Source organism: Oncorhynchus mykiss, chromosome 1 (genome assembly GCF_057628025.1).
Source record: "Oncorhynchus mykiss isolate SJ-2025 chromosome 1, ASM5762802v1, whole genome shotgun sequence".
Classification (NCBI taxonomy): Eukaryota; Metazoa; Chordata; class Actinopteri; order Salmoniformes; family Salmonidae; genus Oncorhynchus; species Oncorhynchus mykiss.
The window spans coordinates 24,283,474-24,303,286 of NC_143022.1; the positions used below are offsets into that span (position 1 = coordinate 24,283,474).

Below are 19,813 nucleotides of genomic sequence, written 5' to 3' on the forward strand. Positions count from 1 at the left end.
CTGCTAAGGCTTTCCAACCTCAATTTAATAACAACATATCTGTGCGAGAAATTTATAATCTATTCCTGGCTACCGGGAGGCATCTAAAAGATCTCTCTTTACCTATTAAATGATTTTGCAGAGGATTACACATTGTATGCTTTCAATTTATCCCCTGATGATGATACCTCAGGAAATCTTTCGGTGGTGTCCCAAGGTAACCTCAGGCTGGAAATGCATTTCTGTGCACCTTTAGCCTTTACCATTAGAAAGATTGTTTATGCATGCTCTGATTCAATCTTGGAAGTGAATACCCGAAGACAGGTCTTAGTAGATTATTATTAAGGATCGTTGAGCAAAGGCATGAATACCCAAGAGTTGGAAGGGCTCATGAGCCGACTGATTGGACATTTGGGGGGGGGGTGTTGGCTTGTGATGAATTACCTATTGAGAAATGGCCGGAGCGGCCTGCCATGTTTATTGTCAATACCCATCCTAAACATGTTATGTCTTTGTTTTGTATGGTCAGAGCGTGAGTTGGGTGGGTTGTCTATGTTCCTTTTTCTATGTTTTGGGATTTCTGTGTTTGGCCTGGTATGGTTCTCAATCAGAGGCAGCTGTCAATCGTTGTCCCTGATTGAGAACCATACTTAGGGAACCTGGTTTCACTTTTGAGTTGTGGGTGATTGTTTCCTGTGTCTGTACCACACGGGACTGTTTCGATTTCACGTTGTTATTTAGTATTTTTATAGTGTTCAGTTTTATATATTAAAATGGACACTTACCACGCTGCGCATTGGTCCAACCTCTCTTACTCCTTGTCAGAAGAAGAGGACAATTGTTACAGACAGGCTCTCTTGCACGCTCCATCAAAGCTCTGTACGTTGTCACTCCAGCGAAAGATCGTCGGGCGTGTGGGTCCTGGGTATGTCTTAAGGATAGACGTGGCCAGCGCCGTAATTGTTCACGATTTTGAAAAAGACTGTCCAGCTTATTCATAAGGGTTATGAATATGGGATAATCAATCCATTTAAAGCTAAACAGCGGCATAAAAAAGTTTACATCCTTGCATGCTTTAGAAAATACATATGAACTGACAGATTTCATCGCATTTGCGCTCTCAAATTGTTCACATGCTAAAATTGTCACTTTGGAGTCAGGGCTATACGCCATTGAAGCAATTCTTAGGGCCTTCAGATCACTGCGTCCGCAGACCAGTTCTTCCAGTGCATATCTGGGGAGAGTTGTACCGCTCAGGGCCTGTTCAATTTGACAGAACGCAAGCCTTATCTAAAGCCTTTCTCTCATCAATATGTAAGACATATGTCCCTCACTCGTACCCAAAACTCCTTTAAAACATTCTGGGGTCTCACACAAAACTTCCTTGAGGCTTTTGTCATTGGGTTCATGACATGAGACGCATAGCACCCCGAGAATTGGCCTAGGAGACATAATTTTCTGTTTAATATTCTGGGTTTTATTTTTAAAATCTTGTTTAGTGTTCTGGGGCCACATGTCTTGTTCTGGGCTTTATTTATAATGTGTCTGCCACACTCAATACCCCGGACATTCCTGTTTCATAGACAACAGCTCTAAGGTCAATATAACAGGGGGTGGGGGGGCCATACTCTTTGAAATGTTCAAACACATACCCCCCAATTCAAAGAGGTCCCTAGACATCAATCATCATGACAACTTAACCTCTTGAAACTAGGGGGCACTATTTTCATTTTTGGAAAAATAACGTTCCCATTGTAAACGGGCTATTTTGTCAGGACAAGATGCTAGAATATGCATATAATTGACAGCTTAGGATAGAAAACACTCAAAAGTTTCCAAAACTGTAAAAATATTGTCTGAGTATAACAGAACTGATATTGCGACTCATGTGACTCATATTTTGAAACTCTGCGTTCCGATGCGTCCCTATTGAGCAGTGATTGGGCTATCAACCAGATTCCTTTTTCTATGTATTCCCCAAGGTGTCTACAGCATTTTGACGTAGTTTCATAACACTTGAATTTTCATCAACATTTTTAATTAGTATTTTTGTGAATTCATGTGGCTCTCTGCAATATCACTGCATGTTTTGGAATGACTGAACGTAACACGCCAATGTAAAATAAGATTTTTGGACATAAATATGAACTTTACCGAACAAAACATACATGTATTGTGTAACATAAAGTCCTGTGAGTGTCATCTGATGAAGATCATCAAAGGTTACTGATTCATTTTATCTCTATTTGTGCTTTTTGTAACTCCTCTCTCTTTTCTGTGAGTTGGTGGTGACCTAACATAATCGTTTGTGAAGCTTTCGCTGTAAAGAATTTTGGAAATCAGACACTGTGGCTGGATTAACAAGAATTTTATCTTTAAAATGGTGCTTAAAACTTGTATGTTTGAGAAATTAGATTTATGAGATTTCTGTTGATTTGTATTTGGCGCCCTGCAATTTCATTGGCTGTTGGCGAGGGGTTCCGCTAGCGGAAATTTCAAATTGGCATGTTCTGTTTCTAAATGTCTGTGCAAGACTGAAGGTTTCATAGAATCGTGAGATAGTACTTTTGCACATATAACGCACTGTGGCTGAGGAAAGGCACTACTCCCAATATAAGTGAACCCCAAATCAATGTAGTTCTCATCATATTTGCGCCTCTTCGATGGTCCAACGTCCCTGTCTGTTCTTCGGTAAGGGGACTGTAGATCTTCGGCTGCATCAGATTCACAACTATCAGTGTCCATACTAAACTCAGCAAAAAAATAAATGTCCTTTCACTGTCAACTGCATTTATTTTCAGCAAACTTAACCTTTCTGATCTCCCCATCCCGGATCCGGGATCGTGAATACAGACTCAAGCTCATTACCATAACGCAACGTTAACTATTCATGAAAATCGCAAATGAAATGAAATAAATATGCCATCTCTCAAGCTTAGCCTTTTGTAAACAACACTGTCATCTCAGATTTTCAAAATATGCTTCTCAACCATAGGAAAACAATCATTTGTGTAAAAGTAGCTAGCTAGCGTAGCATTTAGCGTTAGCATTAGCGTTAGCATCCAGCACGCAACATTTCAACAAAAACATAAAAGCCTTCAAATAAAATAATTTACCTTTGAAGAACTTCTGATGTTTTCAATGAGGAGACTCTCAGTTAGATAGCAGATGCTCAGTTCTTCCAAAAAGATTATTTGTGTATTAGAAATAGCTCCGTTTTGTACATCACATTTGGCTACCAAAAAAAAAACGAAAATTCAGTCCTCAAAACGCGAACTTTTTTCAAAATTAACTCCATAATATCGACTGAAAACATGGCAAACGTTGTTTAGAATCAATCCTCAAGGTGTTTTTCACATATCTCTTCGATGATATATCGTTCGTGGAAGCATGGTTTCTCCTCTCAATCAAATGGAAAAATACTTGCACATGGCTTTGCGCACCAGTTTCGACGCAGGACACCAGGCGGACACTTGGAAAATGTAGTCTCTTATGGTCAATCTTCCAATGATATGCCTACAAATACGTCACAATGCTGCCGACATCTTGGGGAAACGGCAGAAGGTCTAAGCTTATTCCTGTCGCATTCACAGCCATATAAGGAGACATTAGAAAACAGAGCTTCAGAAATTCTGCTCATTTCCTGTTTGACGTATCATCTTGGTTTCGCCTGTAGAATGAGTTCTGGGGCACTTACAGACAAAATCTTTGCAGATTCTGAAACTTCAGAGTGTTTTCTTTCCAAAACTGTCAAAAGAATATGCATAGTCGAGCATCTTTTCGTGACAAAATATCGCGCTTAAAACGGGAACGTTTTTTATCCAAAAATGAAATAGCGCCCCTAGAGATGCAACTGGTTAACCTGTTAGAGCTCTAGGGGCGCTATTTCATTTTTGGATAAAAAACGTTCCCGTTTTAAGCGCAATATTTTGTCACGAAAAGATGCTCGACTATGCATATTCTTGACAGTTTTGGAAAGAAAACACTCTGAAGTTTCAGAATCTGCAAAGATTTTGTCTGTAAGTGCCCCAGAACTCATTCTACAGGCGAAACCAAGATGATGCATCAACCAGGAATTAGCAGAATTTCTGAAGCTCTGTTTTCCATTGTCTCCTTATATGGCTGTGATTGCGCAAGGAATGACCTACACTTTCTGTCGTTCGCCCAAGGTCTTAGCAGCATTGTGACGTATTTGTAGGCATATCATTGGAAGATTGACCATAAGAGACTACATTTTCCAAGTGTCCGCCTGGTGTCCTGCGTCGAATTCGGTGCGCAAATGCCAGCTGCTTCTACTTTACCATTTGATTCAGGGGAGAAAGCATGTGTCCAAGAACGATGTATCAATGAAGAGATATGTGAAAAACACCTTGATGATTGATTCTAAACAACGTTTGCCATGTTTTCAGTCGATATTATGGAGTTAATTTGGAAAAAAGTTCGCGTTTTGAGGACTGAATTTTCGGATTTTTTTTGGTAGCCAAATGTGATGTATAAAACGGAGCTATTTCTAATACACAAGGAATCTTTTTGGAAAAACTGAGCATCTGCTATCTAACTGAGAGTATCCTCATTGAAAACATCAGAAGTTCTTCAAAGGTAAATGATTTTATTTGAAGGCTTTTATGTTTTTGTTAATGTTGCGTGCTGGATGCTAACGCTAATGCTAACGCTAAATGCTAACGCTAAATGCTAACGCTAGCTAGCTACTTTTACACAAATGATTGTTTTCCTATGGTTGAGAAGCATATTTTGAAAATCTGAGATGACAGTGTTGTTTACAAAAGGCTAAGCTTGAGAGATGGCATATTTATTTCATTTCATTTGCGATTTTCATAAATAGTTAACGTTGTGTTATGCTAATGAGCTTGCTGATAGATTTACACAATCCTGGATACAGGGGTTTTTTCATAGCTAAACGTGACGCAGAAAACGGAGCGATTTGTCCTAAACAAATAATCTTTCAGGAAAAACTGAACATTTGCTATCTGAGAGTCTCCTCATTGAAAACATCTGAAGTTCTTCAAAGGTAAATGATTTTATTTGAATGCTTTTCTGTTTTTTTGTGTAAATGTTGCCAGCTGAATGCTAATGCTAAATGCTACGTTAGCCATCAATACTGTTACACAAATGCTTGTTTTGCAATGGTTGAGAAACATATTTTGAAAATCTGAGATGACAGTGTTGTTAACAAAAGGCTAAGCTTGAGAGCTAGCATATTTATTTCATTTCATTTGCGATTTTCATGAATAGTTAACGTTGCGTTATGGTAATGAGCTTGAGTCTGTATTCACGATCCCGGATCCGGGATGGGGAGATCAGAAAGGTTAAAAGCAACAACAAAAAAAAGTTTGGTGTTTGCCAAAAGGCATCTGGGAGACTCCCCAAACATATGGAAGAAGGTACTCTGATCAGATGAGACTAAAATTGTGATTTTTGTCCCTCAAACCCAACACCTCTCATCACCCTGAGAGCACCATCCCCACTGTGAGGGCATGGTGGTGGCAGCATCATGCTGTGGGAATGTTTTTCATCGGCAGGGACTGGGAAACTGGTCATAATTGAAGGAATGATGGATGGAGCTAAATACAGGGAAATTCTTGAGGGAAACCTGTTTCAGTCTTCCAGAGATGTGAGACTGGGACGTGGGTTCACCTACGGACAATGACCCTAAGCATACTTCTAAAGCAACACTCAAGTGGTTTCAGGGGAAACATTTAAATAACTTGGAATGGCCTAGTCAAAGCCCAGACCTCAATCCAATTGAGAGTCTGTGGTATGACTTAAAGATTGCTGTACACCAGCGGAACCCATCCAACTTGAAGGAGCTGGAGCAGTTTTGCCTTGAAGAATGGACAAACATTCCAGTGGCTAGATGTGCCAAGCTTACAGAGACATACCCCAAGAGACTTGCAGCTGTACACTCGTGGCCAAAAGTTTTGAGAATGACACAAATATTAATTTTTACAGAGTCTGCTGCCTCAGTGTCTAGATATTTTATTCAGATGAAACTATGGAATACTGAAGTATAATTACAAGCATTTCATAAGTGTCAAACACTATTATTGACAATTACATGAAGTTGATGCAAAGAGTCAATATTTATATTGTTGACCCTTCTTTTTCAAGACCTCTGCAATCCGCCCTGGCATGCTGTCAATTAACTTCTGAGCCACATCCTGACTGATGGCATCCCATTCTTGCATAATCAATGCTTGGAGTTTGTCAGAATTTGTGGGTTTTTGTTTGTCCACTCGCGTCTTGAGGATTGACCACAAGTTGTCAATGGGATTAAGGTCTGGGGAATTTCCTGGCCATGGACCCAAAATATCGATGGAGAAAATAAAGTAGACGGCACACGTCAAACGTGTCAGGATGACATGTACATGCCCATATTTGGGCATCCGGTCAGGACATATTGGCCGGAACTTATCACGTGCTTATGCCCATATATGGGCATCATGTTCCTGTTCTCACGCTTTAGAGGGTGTGTTAATTTATGCATATATTGCATATATTCTATTAATGCAACTGCTGTGTCAGATTTAAAAAAAAAGCATAATCTGAGAACGGCGCTCAGAGCCCAAACCAGCCAGAGAAATATCCGTCACGTTGGGTAGTCAACATTATTCATAAATAGCATTATAATTATTCACTTACCTTTGATGATCTACATCAGAATGCACTCCCAGGAATCGCAGTTCCACAATAAATGCTTGTTTTGTTCGATAATTTCCATAATATATGTCCAATAGCTTCTTTTGTTAGGGCGTTTGGTAAACAAATCCAAAAGCGCGATCTGGTCCAATCCCACAAAACGTTCAAAAAGTTATATTACAGGTCGAAGAAACTTGTCTAACTAAGTATAGAATCAATCGTTAGGATGTTTCTATCATAAAAGTTCAATAATGTTCCAACCGGAGAATTCCATTGTCTGTAGAAAGGCCATGGAACGCAGGTCGCTCTCATGTGAAAGCTCGTGACTGAGATCGAGGCTGCGGGCAGACCCCTTAGTCAAACAGCTCCTATCCAGCCCCGCTTTACATGAGAAGCCTGAAACAAAGTTCTAAAGACGATTGACATCTAGTGGAAGCCTTAGGAAGTCCAAAATAACCCATATCCCACTGTGTATTCAATAGGGGTGAGTTCAAAAACGACAAACCTCAGATTTCCCACTTCCTGTTTGGATTTTTTCTCAGGTTTTTGCCTGCCATATGAGTTCTGTTATACTCACAGACATCAATCAAACAGTTTTAGAAACTCTGGGCACGCTATTCACTCTGGGAACGCTATTCATCCTAAAGTGAAAATGCTGCCACCTATCCCAAAGTTTTTAAGAAAGACATCCTCTTCTGTAAACCACTGGAAACCAGAACAATGTGAGAGGATATTTTTAAAGTACAGGACAGCTTTGTGACATCAAATGGACTTTGATGTTCAAGATGTGTTGGTATCTGTATTGATGGCGCAAAAGCCATGACAGGGAAACATAGTGGAGTGGTAATGCGTGTGAAAGCAGTTGCACACGCAAATTGGGTACACTGCAGCATCCACCGAGAGGCTCTTGCTGCCAAGGGAATGCCTGACAGCTTGAAAGACGTTTTGGACACTACAGTGAAAATGGTTAACTTTGTTTAAGCAAGGTCCCTGAACTCACATGTATTTTCTGCACTAGACAATGATATGGGCAGCGACCATGTAACCTTTTTACAACATACATAAGTGCGTTGGTTATCAAGGGGCAAAGTATTGACAGGTTTTTTAAAATTGAGAGACAAGCTTAAAGTTTTCTTTACTGACCATAATTTTCACTTGTCTGACCGCTTGCATGATGACGAGTTTCTCACATGATTGACCTATCTGGGTGATGATTTTTCTCGCCTGAATGATCTGAATCTAGGGTGACAGGGACTCTCCAACTATATTCAATGTGTGGGACAAAATTGAGGCTATGATGAAGAAGTTGGAGCTCCTCTCTGTCTGCAATAACAAGGACAACACACTGGTCTTTCCATCATTATATTATTTTTTTGTGTGCAAATGAGCTCAAGCTTACGGACAATGTCAAATGTGGTGTAGCGAAACACCTGAGTGAGGTGAGTGCACAATTACGCAGTTACTTTCCCAAAACGGATGACACAAACAACTAGATTTGTTATCCCTTTCATGCCCTGCCTCCAGTCCACTTACCAATATCTGAACAAGAGAGCCTCATCAAAATTGCAACAAGCGGTTCTGTGAAAATTTAATTTAATCAGAAACCACTGCCAGATTTCTGGATCAGGCTGCGCCCAGAGTATCCTGCCTTGGCAAATCGCGCTGTTAAGACACTGATGCCCTTTACAACAGCGTACCTATGTGAGAGTGGATTCTCGGCCCTCACTAGCATGAAACTAAATACAGGCACAGACTATGTGGAAAATGATGTAAAGCTGAGACTCTCTCCAATACAACCCAACATTGCAGAGTCATGTGCATCCTTTCAAGCATACCCTTCTCATTAACCAGTTGTTCACCATTTTCGTTGAACAAATAAGCTTTTATATGTAAGATGGTTAAATAAAGAGCAAAATTATTGATTATTATTATTATTATTATTTGTGCCCTGGTCCTAGATGAGCACTTTGTCACTTCCCAAGAGCCGGGTTGTGACAAACTCACACTCATTCTTATATTTAATATAAGTATCGTATAATGTGTGTGTGTGGCAGGCTTACAATGATGGCAAAAAAACTAAATTTGAGAGTGTGCTGACCCTGGTGCTAGAAGGGGTATTCAGCTGGAAGTTGAATATTTGAAGGAGTAGGGGACTATAAAAGTTTGGGAACCACTGGTGTAGGTGATCCATTCACACTTCACCACCATGACTGTTTAGGTGCTGTCTTTCTACAAAGTGCCGCCAAGCGAGACAGATGGTAGAAGCTCCATCTGTGGCTCCTTGAATGAATCACAAATAGCACCTTATTTCCCATGTAGTGCACTACTTTCACCAGGGCCCATCATAGTAGTGCCCCTGATAGGGTGCCATTTGCCCACCCTACAGAAGGTCTGTCATCTGCTGCTGCTTTTGAACACAGCACCCAAACCCCTGCTGGGCCCAGGGCATTCAGTTTCCTGTCCCTGGGCTGGCTGCAGTATTTGGGACCCACACATCGCTGGGTTTTTGTGACCTAAGGGATCTCTCCACCTAACTCATCAGCAAAATTAGATGTCCGAATTATAGGTCCCTGGCTGGATTTTGGGAAATGAATTTGTGTTGCAACTCGATAGCAAGGTCACATAGTTAAAATAGGTATGGAAATGTAACAACAATGTCAATGTCAGTTCTCTCTTTCAAGTTGCCACTGTACAGCCAACATTACAGACAGCAACAGCAGCAGCCTGGCTGAGGTTTTGACGCAGTGTTGATCTTTTCTCCTCACAGAATGCAGGGGACATTGAGAGCTACCTCAATATCGTCAACATGCTGGATGAGCTGCTTTCAGCCGGTGAGTCTTCGTTGTTGATTCAAATTCATAGTACAGATTCATAGTCATTCCATTCAGCTATATAACGCTACAGTACCTCTACTCTCCTTTGATATCTACAGTCAATTACCCTTATTTGGTTTAGTTGCCTTTAACCACTGTGTTGTGTGACACAACTTAACTGACATGGATGCAACCCTCATATCTTCATTAGTGACATATGGCCACTAGTTGTTGGAACCATTTTGTTGTCATATTGTGTTCCTGCCATGCTATGTTGTTGTCTTAGGACTCTCTTTATGTAATGTTGTGTAGTGTCTCTTGTCGTGATGTGTGTTTTGTCCTAAATTGTTTTTTAATTTAGTTTTAGTTTTTAGCTCAGCCCACGTTCCCGCAGGAGGACTTTTGCCTTTTGGTAGACCGCCATTGTAAATAAGAATTTTTAACTGACTTGCCTAGGGGCGATGCTGGGTGATAGGCTTTCTCCATTCATATTCATTGAGATTTTTACTCTTACCCAACCCAAACTAATGAAGCGTTTATGGTAACTGGTGTCAGCAGCATAAGCTGGTCTCTAAAAACATATTTTGGTCTCAAGCTATTTCGACAAGAATGAGAAGCAAGGGTCAAATTTAAGCGCTGAGTTGTTATGATCTTTCCACCTAATTCACCAGCAAATTTCCGTGTCAAAGGTCCCCAACTAGCTTTTGGGAAGTGCATTTGTGTTTCCACTCAAGAGCAAGGTCGCATAGAAGCAACAGTCGATTTTATATGGTGATGTACGATACAATTTATTTGAGCTTGCATTACTATTTGCATTAGATCCCAAATCACTTTATTTTATTGCTTTCATTATGTTATTGCTAAACAGTACATAGTGTATTTATTGGTCTCATCTGCTTTACGATGAAAGGAAAGCTTTGCTCCTCATGTCAAGGCCTGATGAGCCTGTTGTGTCTGCGCTCCAAAACATACAGTACAGTCATCTAATGAATTCCTTTGACGGGACACTTCACATTTAATGGGTGTCCTCCAATAATAAAAAATTCCAGCTATGAATATTTATGCACAAGGCATTATCCAATAATGCCATTGAAGCTTTTTCCACACTAATTGCTGTGATATTTGTTCACAAACTAGGATTGCTGTGCCTGGTTAAGCAATCTATTCCACTCCTCGGACCGACAGGCAATTCACATGTGTAAAAGCACCATGAAATCATTCAAGCAAATTGACAATTTATGATAATTTGCATTGCATATCATTCAGTGCAAATGTTGCCCTCATGCTACCAAGCAGCATGTATTAATGCCTTCATGTTATTATGGTGATTCTCACTGAGAAGTGTTTTCTTGTTATTTTAAGTGATAGATGAAACAATCAAAACATACAGTATACACAAACTGTTTTAATTCCACTGATCAAATATTTTCCTGCCTCATAGAATGTGAATATTTGCATCGGTGCAAACAGTGTCTGTGGGTGGTCAGTCAGTTTTCAGTAGATCTGTGGGTTACTCATAGCTGTGTGTCTGTGGTGTTTTGTGTGTCTCGGTCAGACCGTCGTATTGGGATGAAGGCAGAGAAGGCCGAGGCTGTGCTGCTGACACTGACTCTGCTGAAACAGAATATCAAATATACCAGGAGGACGGCAGCCTGCCTTTGGGTACTCCAGGTCTTCTTCTCTGGTAGATAAATGGTCAAAGTCCTTAAAGCTTCAATCACACTTTACTGCTTTGTCCATCTGATCTATTCTCAATGTCAACAGTATCCAGAAGTAATACAAAGGTTTCTATGTAACTTTGGGAGTTCAGAGAATATGAAGGAGATCTACATTCTGAAGTGGCGCAAAAACATTTGGCTTGGGTACAGACATATGCTGGTGCCCTTCATTTAGGATAGTAATAAGGATTTGTTAAAAACCTACTCTAAATATTGACCAGTGAAATTGTCAAATAACAGGTCTGAGGTCACATGGTCAAAGCTGAAGCAGCTTTAAGTCTGATCATTTTTACTATCACTATCAACTGTCAATGAGTTTCTAAATATAAAAGTATTGTCTGTATGCATCATCAATTAGCACTAACCAGTAAAAATGCAATATTCAAAGGACATTAATATCAATGTGTGGCTTTTGTTTACTTTTTTATTTTTCAGTCACCACAGCTACGCTGCTGGGACATCATTGAGGCCTGGATGTTATATTCAGACTGATACTCCAATCCAAAATTATTAACTGGAATGAATCAATCAACATAATAGTGATGACAGATGTAAGTACATTTTTTATAAGACCTACAACTGCATAGGCCTGCATTATACAAACATGCATAAAGCAAGCTCAGCCCTGTGAGTTCTATTGCTTATCAGTTGTTGTCTCTGTCTGGGTAGAGGAAATCCCCCACCTTATCTAGTCTAAATATAATGAATATGAACAAGTATAAGGTTTCTGCAGTTTGACAGGGATTTCACTGCCCCCCCCACCCTTATAGGGTCCAGAGTTTAACTGGTTAGGTTAACAGATAAGGAAAACTCTGGGCCCCAGGGGGTAAAAATTGTCCCCCAACTCTAGGACCTATGATGCCACCAGTCTGCTTGCCGTTGTCAGATATGGCAAGGTATGTGGATGACCAGGGCTTTATTCAGGAACGTTTCTTGGGTTACTTTGTGCATCTCGCCCACATGACACATCAGTCTGTGTTTAACTTCGTGGACAAACGCGTTGTTCAAACCTACAATGGCGCAGCTACAATGGAATGTATCTGCTTCATGGATTTCCAGCTAAGTCCCCTCCTGTTCCCTGATTTAAGAAGTGATGACCATTCCACTACACCAGGGACGTCACTAGAGATTCACGGACAGCCTCTTTTAGGGGGGTCTGGGTATACTCCCCCAGGATTTGTTTTAAAGCCTCTAAATCTTATTTTCATCATGTATTTTTATAGTAACGCGTGTAAAATCGTTCAAAATAAGGTTAGAGAGAAATAAAATGAGAGAGAAATGTGAAGACATACAGGTCATATTATACCTTTAGAAAAACACATTTATTTAAATTTCACCCTTTTGTTAATTGTTGCTCAAAATTAACCCAATAATTCAGACACGTGGAACATCTTAAACAGTATCATCCACAATGGGGCATAACTAAATTCAACTAATGAGCTAAATAACATTTAAAAAACGATCCCGAACAAATATTACAACCAATATTACGGAACTGCTCCTCCTGCTCCTCTCTTTTGATGCTTATTTTGTGGGTGCACGCGTCAGAGTGTACCTCCTATTTTTAAAGGTGGCAAAGCAGTCAATAACATTATTGTGTCTTAGTGGCCCAAGCACTTCACCCTCAGTGGACATAGCTGCAAGACTTGTAAGTATTTTCTGACCCATTGTCTTACGCAACCAGGAGTGTAGCCAGCGCAGTGCACTAAAGGACCTTTCACAGGAGCAGCTGCTCACAGGAATTGTGTAACGGTTTTCTTTATGAGAAGGAGAGTCGGACCAAAATGCGGCGTGTAGATTACGATCCATGTTTATTGTGACTATAGCAACACGAATCTAAATACAAACAGTGCAAAATAATAAACGTAATGAAAACCGAAACAGCCTAAACTGGTGCAAACTGACACTAAGGACAATCACCCACGACAAACTCAAAGAATATGGCTGCCTAAATATGGTTCCCAATCAGAGACAACGATAAACACCTGCCTCTGATTGAGAACCACTTCAGACAGCCATAGACTTAGCTAGAACACCCCACTAGCTACAATCCCCATACATACACACCACATACACAAACCCATGCCACACCCTGGCCTGACCAAATAAATAAAGATAAACACAAAATACTTTGACCAGGGTGTGACAGAACCCCCCCCCCCCTAAGGTGCGGACTCCCGAACGCACCTCAAAACAATAGGGAGGGTCCGGGTGGGCGTCTGTCCATGGTGGCGGCTCCGGCGCGGGACGTGGACCCCACTCAATCAATGTCTTAGTCCCTTCTCCTCGCGTCCCTGGATAGTCCACCCTCGCCGCCGACCATGGCCTAGTAGTCCTCACCCAGAACCCCACTGGACTGAGGAGCAGATCGGGACTGAGGGGCAGCTCGGGACTGAGGCAGCTCGGGACTGAGGGGAAGCTCAGGAGTGAGAGGAAGCTCAGGAGTGAGAGGAAGCTCAGGAGTGAGAGGAAGCTCAGGCAGGTTGATGAATCTACCAGATCCTGGCTGGCTGGTGGTTTCGGCAGATCCTGGCTGACTGGCAGATCCTGGCTGACTGGCAGATCTGGAAGAGTCTGGTCGACTGGCAGATCTGGAAGAGTCTGGTCGACTGGCAGATCTGGAAGAGTCTGGTCGACTGGCAGATCTGGAAGAGTCTGGTCGACTGGCAGATCTGGAAGAGTCTGGTCGACTGGCAGATCTGGAAGAGTCTGGTCGACTGGCAGATCTGGAAGAGTCTGGTCGACTGGCAGATCTGGAAGAGTCTGGTCGACTGGCAGATCTGGAAGAGTCTGGTCGACTGGCAGATCTGGAAGAGTCTGGTCGACTGGCAGATCTGGAAGAGTCTGGTCGACTGGCAGATCTGGGAGAGTCTGGTCGACTGGCAGCTCTGGCTGCTCCATGCTGACTGGCTGCTCCATGATGACTGGCAGCTCTGGCTGCTCCATGCTAACTGGCTGCTCCATGCTGACTGGCAGCTCTGGCTGCTCCATGCTGACTGGCTGCTCCATGCTGACTGGCAGCTCTGGCTGCTCCATGCTGACTGGCTGCTCCATGCTGACTGGCAGCTCTGGCTGCTCCATGCTGACTGGCTGCTCTGGCTGCTCCATGCTGACTGGCTGCTCCATGCTGACTGGCTGCTCCATGCTGACTGGCGGCCCTGGCTGCTCCATGCTGACTGGCGGCCCTGGCTGCTCCATGCTGACTGGCGGCCCTGGCTGCTCCATGCTGACTGGCGGCCCTGGCTGCTCCATGCTGACTGGCGGCCCTGGCTGCTCCATACTGACTGGCGGCCCTGGTGGCTCCTTGCTAACTGGCAGCTCTGGTGGCTCCTTGCTAACTGGCAGCTCTGGCGGCTCCTTGCAGACTGGCAGCTTTGGCGGCATCCTGCAGACAGGCAGCTCTGGCAGCTCCTTGCAGACTGGCAGCTCCTTGCAGACTGGCAGCTCCTTGCAGACTGGCAGCTCCTTGCAGACTGGCAGCTCCTTGCAGACTGGCAGCTCCTTGCAGACTGGCAGCTCTATGCAAACTGGCAGCTCTATGCAAACTGGCAGCTCTATGCAAACTGGCAGCTCTATGCAAACTGGCAGCTCTTTGCAAACTGGCAGCTCTTTGCAAACTGGCAGCTCTTTGCAAACTGGCAGTTCTGAACAGGCGGGAGACTCCGGCAGCGCCGTAGAGAAGGAAGGCTCTAACAGCGCTAAACAGGCGGGAGACTCCGACAGCGCTGGAGAGGAGGAGGGCTCCGACAGCGCTGGACAGGCGAGGCGCACTGTAGGCCTGATGCGTGGTGCTGGCACTGGTGGTACTGGGCCGAGGACACGCACAGGAAGCCTGGTGCGGGGAGCTGCTACCGGAGGGCTGGGGTGTGGAGGTGGTACTGGAAAAACCGGACCGTGCAGGCGCACTGGAGCTCTTGAGCACCGAGCCTGCCCAACCTTACCTGGTTGAATGCTCACGGTCGCCCTGCCAGTGCGGCGAGGTGGAATAGCCCGCACTGGGCTATGCAGGCGAACCGGAGACACCGAGCGCAAGGCTGGTGCCATGTAAGCCGGCCCAAGGAGACGCACTGGGGACCAGCTGCGTAGAGCCGGCTTCATGGCATTAGGCTCGACGCTCAATCTAGCCCGGCAGACACGCGGAGCTGGAATATACCGCACCGGGCTATGCACCCGCACTGGAGACACCGTGCGCACCACTGCATAACACGGTGTCTGTCCGGTCTCTCTAGCCCCCCGGTAAGCACAGGGAGTCTGCCCAGGTCTCCTACCTGGCGTAGCCATACTCCCTGTTAGCCCCCCCCCAATAAATTTTTGGGGCTGCCTCTCGGGCTTCCTTGCCAGCCGTGTTCCCTCATATCGCCGGCTCCTCTCTCCGGCTGCCTCTGCTCTCCTAAGTGCCTCCACCTGTTCCCATGGGAGGCGATCTCTTCCAGCCAGTATCTCCTCCCAAGTGTAACAGCCCTTGCCATCTAAAACGTCCTCCCATGTCCATTCCTCTTTACGCTGCTGTTGCTGCCTGTTGACACGCTGCTTGGTCCGTTGGTGGTGGGTGATTCTGTAACGGTTTTTTTTATGAGAAGGAGAGTCGGACCAAAATGCGGCGTGTAGATTACGATCCATGTTTATTGTGACTATAGCAACACGAATCTAAATACAAACAGTGCAAAATAATAAACGTAATGAAAACCGAAACAGCCTAAACTGGTGCAAACTGACACTAAGGACAATCACCCACGACAAACTCAAAGAATATGGCTGCCTAAATATGGTTCCCAATCAGAGACAACGATAAACACCTGCCTCTGATTGAGAACCACTTCAGACAGCCATAGACTTAGCTAGAACACCCCACTAGCTACAATCCCCATACATACACACCACATACACAAACCCATGCCACACCCTGGCCTGACCAAATAAATAAAGATAAACACAAAATACTTTGACCAGGGTGTGACAAATTGTGAGGGAAACCTGAATTATTTCCTTCAGAGAAGGAAACGTGATCACCCAGGAGGTTATACACAGCAAGCATATCTTTGGGAGGACATCCAGCCTCTCTTTTCCGGGCAAAAAAGTTTCTGGCCACCAACATCTCTTCTGTTTTAACATCAATACTGTAGTGATTGGCAAACTCAGTTAAGCATGATGAATCAAGGAAGGTTTTTGAGTTGGGGCTGTATGCCTGTCTGCCTTTGAGCAGACCTGCATCTACAATCAAGAATCGCTGGTCAAGCTCACAAACCGTCCTGTCCAAGAAGGGGAGCAACAACTCTGTTTTCATTGTTTGGGAACATGACAATTCTGTGCCTAAAACCAAGGAGGTGCTTTGGTTCTGTCATAAAGTTCTGTGGCAAATGCATCTGTGCGATTGCCTATCAGTGTGTCACATACAGCTTGTTTGCTGAAACAAGCTTCTGCCAGGTCTACCGTCTCTTTCTGGAGGAACTTATGTAGTTCCTCAGTTTTAGAAAGAAGGGACTGAAACATAAGTAGCAAATACATGGTGGAGAAATTATGAAGCTTTGCTCTCAGACAATGGGGGATCCAATGGCAGAGAGACAATCAAAAATAGCAGTTAAAGTGTCCAGGACGGCATTTATGGAACGCAGCTGGCATGCCCAGGAAGTGTTTGAGAGCTGTACAAGTTCAGCTGATGCTATTCCAAGTTTGGACTGAGATTCTTTGAACTTGTGGTGGTTAACTAGGGATGTACTGAAAAACGAATACACGTTCCCCAAGAAACTGAAAAACTCAGCAGCTTCCGGAATAGCCCTGCAAGTATGACACAACACCAAATTAAGCTCATGAGCATAGCAATGTACATAAATTGCCTCCGGGTGTAGCACTCTGAAATGTGCTTGCACACCTCCTTTGGACCCACTCATGACAGCTGCACCATCATAGGTCTGTGCAACGTACTTTAGGCCTGATACCCCTCTCATTTGGAGCTGCTGTTGCAACTCATTTGCTATCGATTGGGCTTCAAGTGACTTGATTTCTGCTAGTGCTAGTAAACACTCCTTAACGGTCCCCTCTGTCACATACCTAACACACAGAGCCAACTGTTCAGTCTGCCCATCCCTGGCCTCATCCGCCATAATGGCATACATTCCAGACTTTGACATCTGAGACCATGGTGTCCATAATCTCTTGAGCACAGCATTCGATCATGTCTTTCTGAGATTCTGGAGAGAGATACATCGCATTTGATGGAGTATTGTACCTTTGCAGACAAGGCTCAAACTCCTTCAAAAGCTCCATACATTCAAGAAAGTTCCATCTATTTGTGCTTTCAATAGATTCATCATTGGCACTATCATGGGCAGATGTTAAAATTTTAGCAATGTTCCCATAACTGGTAGCTTTGCCATGCCACTGTCTCTGTCTGTTTGTGCCATTGCATGTTTACCGAAGATAAACAAAGCTTTTTTCCAATTTTTGTAGTAATTACTGGCAAAATTATCAAATCGAATGTTTTTGCCAAAAATTCAAAATGGAAAGCAGAAAGCGGCGTTTTTGTGGACAGAGTCCTCTACCCAATTGTATTTCTCAAACCAGCAGTGCTGAAATGCCCGTTTCTGTGTACCGAAACCTTCGTGTGGATATCTCTTCACCTTCACTTGTCTGGGCTCAGTGTCATTGTCACCCAAATTGCTCTAATTTCTGGAAGGTGTTGCTGCAGTGGCTTAATTACTTTCTTTCTCTGGGACTGTTTGTTGCCCCTCCCTGTCTGGATCTGTTTGTTGCCCCTCCCTATCTGGATCTGTTTGTTGCCCCTCCCTGTCTGGATCTGTTTGTTGCCCCTCCCTGTCTGGATCTGTTTGTTGCCCCTCCCTGTCTGGATCTGTTTGTTGTCCCTCTCTCTCTAGATCTGGTTGTTGTCCCTCTCTCTCTAGATCTGGTTGCTGTCCCTCCCTGTCTGGATCTGTTTGTTGTCCCTCCCTCTCTAGATCTGGTTGTTGTACCTCTCTCTCTAGTTCTGTTTGTTGTCCCTCCCTCTCTAGATCTGATTGTTGTCCCTCTCTCTCTGGATCTGTTTGTTGTCCCTCCCTCTCTAGATCTGGTTGTTGTCCCTCTCTCGCTAGATCTGTTTGTTATCCCTCTCTCTCTGGATCTGTTTGTTGTCCCTCCCTCTCTGGATCTGGTTGTTGTCCCTCTCTCTCTAGATCTGGTTGTTGTCCATCTCTCTAGATCTGTTTGTTGTCCCTCCATCTCTAGATCTGTTTGTTGTCCCTCTCTCTCTAGATCTGGTTGTTGTCCCTCCCTCTCTAGATCTGGTTGTTGTCCCTCTCTCTCTGGATCTGTTTGTTGTCCCTCTCTCTCTGGATCTGTTTGTTGTCCCTCCCTGTCTGGATCTGTTTGTTGTCCCTCCCTGTCCGGATCTGTTTGTTGTCCCTCCCTCTCTGGATCTGTTTGTTGTCCCTCTCTCTCTAGATCTGTTTTTAGTCCCTCTCTCTCTGGATCTCTTTGTTGTCCCTCCCTCTCTAGATCTGGTTGTTGTCCCTCTCTCTCTAGATCTGTTTGTTATCCCTCTCTCTCTGGTACTGGTTGTTGTCCCTCCCTGTCTGGATCTGTTTGTTTTCCCTCCCTGTCTGGATCTGTTTGTTGTCCCTCCCTGTCTGGATCTGTTTGTTGTCCCTCTCTCTCTAGATCTGGTTGTTGTCCCTCTCTCTCTAGATCTGGTTGTTGTCCCTCTCTCTCTAGATCGGTTTGTTCTCCCTCCCTGTCTGGATCTGTTTGTTGTCCCTCCCTCTCTAGATCTGGTTGTTGTCCCTCTCTCTCTAGATCTGGTTGTTGTCCCTCTCTCTCTGGATCTGGTTGTTGTCCCTCTCTCTCTGGATCTGTTTGTTGTCCCTCCCTGTCTGGATCTGTTTGTTGTCCCTCTCTCTCTGGATCTGTTTGTTGTCCCTCCCTGTCTGGATCTGTTTGTTGTCCCTCTCTCTCTAGATCTGTTTTTGTCCCCCTCTCTCTGGATCTGTTTGTTGTCCCTCCCTCTCTAGATCTGGTTGTTGTCCCTCTCTCTCTAGATCTGTTTGTTATCCCTCCCTCTCTAAATCTGTTTGTTGTCCCTCTCTCTCTGGATATGTTTGTTGTCCCTTCCTCTCTGGATCTGGTTGTTGTCCCTCTCTCTCTAGATCTGGTTGTTGTCCCTCTCTCTCTAGATCTGGTTGTTGTCCCTCCCTCTCTAGAACTGTTTGTGTTCCCTCCCTCTCTGGATCTGTTTGTTGTCCCTCCCTGTTTGGATCTGTTTGTTGTCCCTCCCTCTCTAGATCTGTTTGTTGTCCCTCTCTCTCTAGATCTGGTTGTTGTCCCTCCCTCTCTAGATCTGGTTGTTGTCCCTCTCTCTATGGATCTGTTTGTTGTCCCTCTCTCTCTGGATCTGTTTCTTGTCCCTCCCTGTCTGGATCTGTTTGTTGTCCCTCCCTGTCCGGATTTGTTTGTTGTCCCTCCCTCTCTGGATCTGTTTGTTGTCCCTCTCTCTCTAGATCTGTTTTTTGTCCCTCTCTCTCTGGATCTGTTTGTTGTCCCTCCCTCTCTAGATCTGGTTGTTGTCCCTCTCTCTCTGGATCTGGTTGTTGTCCCTCCCTGTCTGGATCTGTTTGTTTTCCCTCCCTGTCTGGATCTGTTTGTTGTCCCTCCCTG

General features: G+C 44.0%; 1 pseudogene; it reads left to right on the plus strand.

Moving 5' to 3' along the window:
• Positions 1-6,359: 6,359 nt before the first annotated feature.
• Positions 6,360-19,813, plus strand: part of LOC149985444 (uncharacterized) — a 30,624-nt pseudogene continuing 17,170 nt past the window's right edge.